Raw genomic sequence first — 6,043 nt, forward strand, 5'->3', positions numbered from 1 at the left:
ATGGTGAAGAGGGAAGAAGTGATGGTGAATAGCGAAGAAGTGAAGGTGAAATGTGAAGATGAAGATTCAACTCCAAAATCGGACCTTCACATCGATGGAGGCAACGTGAAGCAGGAGGAGAATTCTGACTGTGAGGCAGAGCGAGGCAACTCCCAGCAGTTTGTGGAAGTGGAGGTGTGGGTGGACTTCCTCCGAGACAATCCAAAGTAAAGTGGAGACCTGGTAGATGTGTAAGCCTGAGACGATGTCGCTCCAATAGATGCACCTTTGTCACAGGCCTTTAATGACAAGAATGCGAAGTTGAACACTCAGTTCCTAGGTTCAACCTGCAGAGTAAGAGGGAGCGGCCAGTCTTTGTGGACCTGTGGATTGGGGAGATCTCTGACCAGGAGCGAGAGCCAAGAAGCCCCCAAGCATTCACGTCGTGATATATTATTATTTTTTCTACCTACGTGACTTTACTGAAAGAACTAAAGAGTATATGAACAAGAGCCTGCAGTAGCGGGCGATGATTGATGTTTCATCTCAGTTTTGTAATTTGTCGCTAATGTTTAGAATTCGCCAGCATGCAATGGCCTACTCGTTTTGAATGACACTACAATAGTATGTTTTACATCCACTGTTAAGCAGACGGTGCATATATTTTTTTAATTGCTTAATCAGATGTTATCTGATGCAGTATATTTCACTGCAGTAATGAAATTTTGTTAAAACTCCTGTCAATATTTTAGAATGAACACTTGTCTGATTTTGTGTGTACATGCATCACTTTTTTTTATAAGGGTCAAACATTGAATAAGTGTTATTTATAAATGTGTCGTAACCCTCCACCACCCGACACGGCCAATCAGCAAAAAAGTGTCACGTTGACAAAAGACAAATAGGTCACTACTTTTGCCCACCGGTGTGTTGAAGAGTGAATCCACAACATTTACAGTTTGAGTACGACGTTTCGCTGGTAAATACATCCAGCATCATCGGGCAATTCACCAGAATGGTAAAGCCCTCGCTTGCTCCCGGTTTTATATAGGGCAGCAGGGTGACGTCATTATTTAACTCATATCACGTGCAGTGATTAGAGGCGGAGGGGGGGGTATTGTAATTATATAATCGATTAGTAATCAGTCAATGGTTATGATTAGTAATGAGTTGTAGATTAGTAATTAGTTATAATGTGTGTTAGTGATTATATGCTATGTTAGTAATCCGTTAATTAGTATGTGTTTCCCCTATAAGGAATTGTAATGTGTATTATTTAATAATACGCTTCCAGGCCGCACTATTGGTCGCGAAAACCTACGTGTTAAACTGATTGAATAAGTGATGTTAGGACAAAGTGTGTGTATGTTTTGGAAGTAACCTGTACAGATATCTCAGGTGAGACCCGTTGTTCTTGTGATACAGATCAAAAGGTATTTTTGTGTTTCAGGAAGCATCTGGAGCAACTCATTGTCTTTGACATAGGAAGCACACTCGGATCAGTCATCAGTTACAAGGCATACCACCTTAAAGTTACACGCAGAGGAGATACATTCTCTACAACACGAATTATAATTTTGTCTTACGTGTTGACGTAGATTTTGTCGAACTTTGACTAGAAATGCTCCTTGCTGATTAACGTCTGGATGTTCACAACCATGGCTTGAAGCAAGCCCCACTGCTGTTGAGACATTGTCCACCAAAACCGGTCCACAGTTGGCTTGCACACACAGTGTACACACACACAGTGTACACACACACAGTGTACACACACACACAGTGTACACACACACAGTGTACACACACATAGTGTACACACAGACAGTGTCCACCAAAACCGGTCCACAGTTGGCTTGCACTGAAGCAATGCTGCAGTAATTATGGACTCGCAGGAAGGCCGTGGGATTTATATTTCGTGTTCAACATTCCTTTGTTTAGTGGAGAGACCGATTAAATTAAAGACGTCTTATCTGCTGATCTTGTTCATATCTGTGTACATCGATATCCCACATTGCTTGCACATACACACCACACGCAATTAAATCAATAAAAATAAGAACGACTTCCGGGCATTGCGAAGATGGAGGAATCTCTTTCAATGGAGCAAGTTCAGTGTGTTCGATTCAACATCTCTCTGTCCGTCTGTGTCATCTGTTTGCCTCTGTGTTTCTTTCTGCCTGTGTCTCTCTGTCGTCTCTGTGTTCCTCTTGTCTGTGTCTGTCCGCCTGTCTTGTCTGTGTGTGTGTCTCTCTATCAGCGTCTATCCAACCGTATTCAACGACTGTCAGTAGCAACACGCGCCCGGTCAACTTCCACGGCCCGCGACTCAAACTTGTTTATCTGTAACTTTCGCACCATACCTAGCCAACCGTGTTAATCCATGGGTCTCTGTGTGTATATAACTTCTTTCGCACCATACCTAGCCAACCGTGTTAATCCATGGGTCTCTGTGTATATAACTTATTTCGCACCATACCTAGCCAACCGTGTTAATCTATGGGTCTCTGTGTGAGTCTCTGTGTGTGTATCTGTGTGAGTCTCTGTGTGTGTATCTGTGTGAGTGTGTGTATCTGTGTCTGTGTGTGTATCTGTGTGAGTCTCTGTGTGAGTCTCTGTGTGTGTATCTGTGTGAGTCTCTGTGTGTGTGTCTGTGTGTGTATCTGTGTGAGTCTCTGTGTGTGTATCTGTGTGAGTCTCTGTGTGTGTATCTGTGTGTGTATCTGTGTGAGTCTCTGTGTGAGTCTCTGTGTGTGTATCTGTGTGAGTCTCTGTGTGTGTGTATCTGTGTGAGTCTCTGTGTGTTTATCTGGAACTTATTTCGCACCGTACGTAACCGAACCTGCCCAGGAGGAGCGGCTGGTATCATAAATCGCTTGCCTTATTGCCTCAGCAACTCGGTGTTTCGTATCGAACCTCATCTCAAACAATGGAAGGTCGCCCCCTAGTGGCAGCTGCCCCTGTGTGGCACAAGGTGGCCCTGCACCGGTCTGCACGTGGACATGAGTCTGTCGGTAAGGGGCGATCATTGACGCGTCATCTCCCTTGTGGAGTTTCTGGATAGTGTTACTGGAATTGCCACAATTTTGACCGTGACACCAACATGCAATGTGCGTTGTAAGTGACAGTGGTTTGTTTGACATCCGCTGTTAAGCAGACTGCGCATGTTGTGGTGAATGTTACTGGGGTAGCCAGATATGCCTGTCGGATTTGAACCTTGAACCTCTGCAACAAATAGAGAATGCGCTACCATGTTCCTGGTTCTTTCGGTAAAGTCACGTAGATAGAAAACAAAAAATAAAAGATAAAAATAATAAATTAAAATTTCAATAATACAAATAATTAAAAATAATAAATTTAAAATAAATTGATGAAAAGATGCCATGGGTCGACTGACTGAGATGACTGACCAATGCACCACCTGTGCCCCCTACTACACACACACAGTGTACACACACACATTGTGTACACACACAGTATACACAGTGTACACACACAGTGTACACACACACACTGTATACACAGTGTATGCACAGTGTACACACACAGAGTGGACACAGAGTGTACACACACACAGTATATACAAACAGTGTACACACACACAGTATACACACACAGAGTGGACACACAGTGTACACACACACAGTGTATACAAACAGTGTACACACACACAGTGTACACACACAGTGTACACACAGAGTGGACACACAGTGTATACACACACACAGTATACACACACAGAGTGGACACAGTGTACACACACAGTGTATACAAACAGTGTACACACACAGTATACACACAGTGTATACACACAGTGTACACACACACAGTGTACACACACACAGTGTATACACACAAACACAGTGTACGCACACACAGTGTATACACACAGTGTATACACAGTGTACACACACAGAGTGGACACACAGTGTACACACAGAGTTTGCACAGTCACCACATCTTCAAAAACACCAGAGGACACAGGAGAGAAACCCTTCAAGTGCACTCTGTGCAGGAAGGCCTTTTCAGAGTCATATAATTTTGTAACACACCAGAGAACACAAGGGAGACCGCATCGCCCTGTGGACCTCCAACGCTGACAGCAGCGAGGCCGTCATTACCATCGGGTGAGCGAGACGCTCACCTACTGACACATCCAACTCACATACCAACTCACATACTCACCAACTCACCTACTCACTCACCTACTCACCCACCTAGTCACCTAATCACCCACTACTCACCCACCTACTCAGCCACCTACTCACTCACCGACCACCCACCTACTCACTCGCCCACTCACTCACCTACACCCACTCATCTACTCACCCACTCAATCACCTACTCACTCACCAACTAACCCATATACTCACCCACCCACTCACATACTCATATACCAACTCAGCCACTCATTCACTCACCCACTCGCTCACCCAATTGCTCACTCAGCCACTCACTCAGCCATTCACTCACCTACTTGCTCGCTCGCTCACTCACCCACTCGCTCGCTCACTCAACCACTCGCTCACTCACTCAACCACTCGCTCGCTCACTCACCCACTCGCTCAGTCACTCACTCACCCAGCCACTCACTCATCTACTCTCTCACATTCACTCTCCCACTCAGTTTCCTACTCACTCAGCCACTCAATCACCTACTCAGCCACCCACTCAGCCACTCACTCACCTACTCACTCACCTACTCACACAGCAACTCACCCAACAGCTACTCACTCACCGACTACCCATCTACTCACTCACCCACTCACTCACCCACCTACTCACCCACCCATGCTAATGACGATGCTGGCTGTGTCTTTGTCTCATCTCTCTCGCCGTGTCTCTCTGACCGTGTCTTTGTCTCCGTGTCTTTCTGACGGTGTCTGTCTGCGTCTCTCTGTCTGTGTCTCTCTCTTTGTCTGTCTCTCTGTCTGTGTCTCTGTCTCTCACTGTCTGTGTCTCACTCACTGTGTGTCTCTGTCTATCTAGGCGTGTGTACAAGCGCAGGCTGGGCTTGCCTGCCGACACGATCATCGCTTATCAGGCACACGGAGACAGCATGGCCAAGAGTGGACAGCCCTGGGCGGACAGCGCCCGGCAGACATCGGCGCGGTCGGACAGCGAGAGAGCAGGGGGCGGAGAGACAGCGGCACGAGCTGGAGGAGACACGGGGTGGTGGGACACGGGGAGAGAGAGACACGGGGAGAGAGAGACACGGGTAGAGAGAGACACGGGTAGAGAGAGACACGGGTAGAGAGAGACACGGGTAGAGAGAGACACGGGTAGAGAGAGACACGGGTAGAGAGAGACACGGGTAGAGAGAGACACGGGTAGAGAGAGACATGGATTGAAAGAGACACGGGGAGAGAGAGGTGGGCAGTGTTGAGCAATTGGGCAGTGTTAGTCTATGGGCCGTGTTGAGTATATGGGCAGTGCTGAGTTTATGGGCAGTGTTGAGTCTATAGGCAGTGCTGAGTCTATGGGTAGTGTTGAGTCTATGGTGCAGTGTTGAGTCTATGGGCAGTGTTGAGTCTATGGTGCAGTGTTGAGTCTATGGGCAGTGTTGAGTCTATGGGTAGCAGTGTTGAGTCTATAGGTGGCAGTGTTGAGTCTATAGGCAGTGTTGAGTCCCCCCACTCACCCACTCACTCACCCACTCACTGACCCAGCCACCCACCCACTCACTTACCCACTCATCCACCCACCCACTCACCCACCCACTCACTCGCTCACGTATCCACTCAATCACCCACTCACTCACCCACCCACTCACTCACCCACCTACTCACCCACCCACTCGCCCACTCACCCACGCACGCGCTCACGCTCACTCACACACACACGCACACACACGCACACACACGCGCTCACGTTCACTCACGCACACACGCACGCACACACGCTCACGCTCACTCACGCACACACACGCACACATGCACGCACACACGCACGCACACACGCTCACGCACGCACGCACACACACACGCTCACTCACGCACGCACACACACACGCACACACACGCCCTCACGTTCACGCACACACGCACACACACACGCGCTCACGTTC

Source organism: Petromyzon marinus, unplaced genomic scaffold (assembly GCF_048934315.1).
Source record: "Petromyzon marinus isolate PM22_M1 ecotype Great Lakes invasive population unplaced genomic scaffold, UKy_Petmar_22M1.pri1.0 PM_G_Scaffold_105, whole genome shotgun sequence".
Taxonomy (NCBI): Eukaryota; Metazoa; Chordata; class Hyperoartia; order Petromyzontiformes; family Petromyzontidae; genus Petromyzon; species Petromyzon marinus.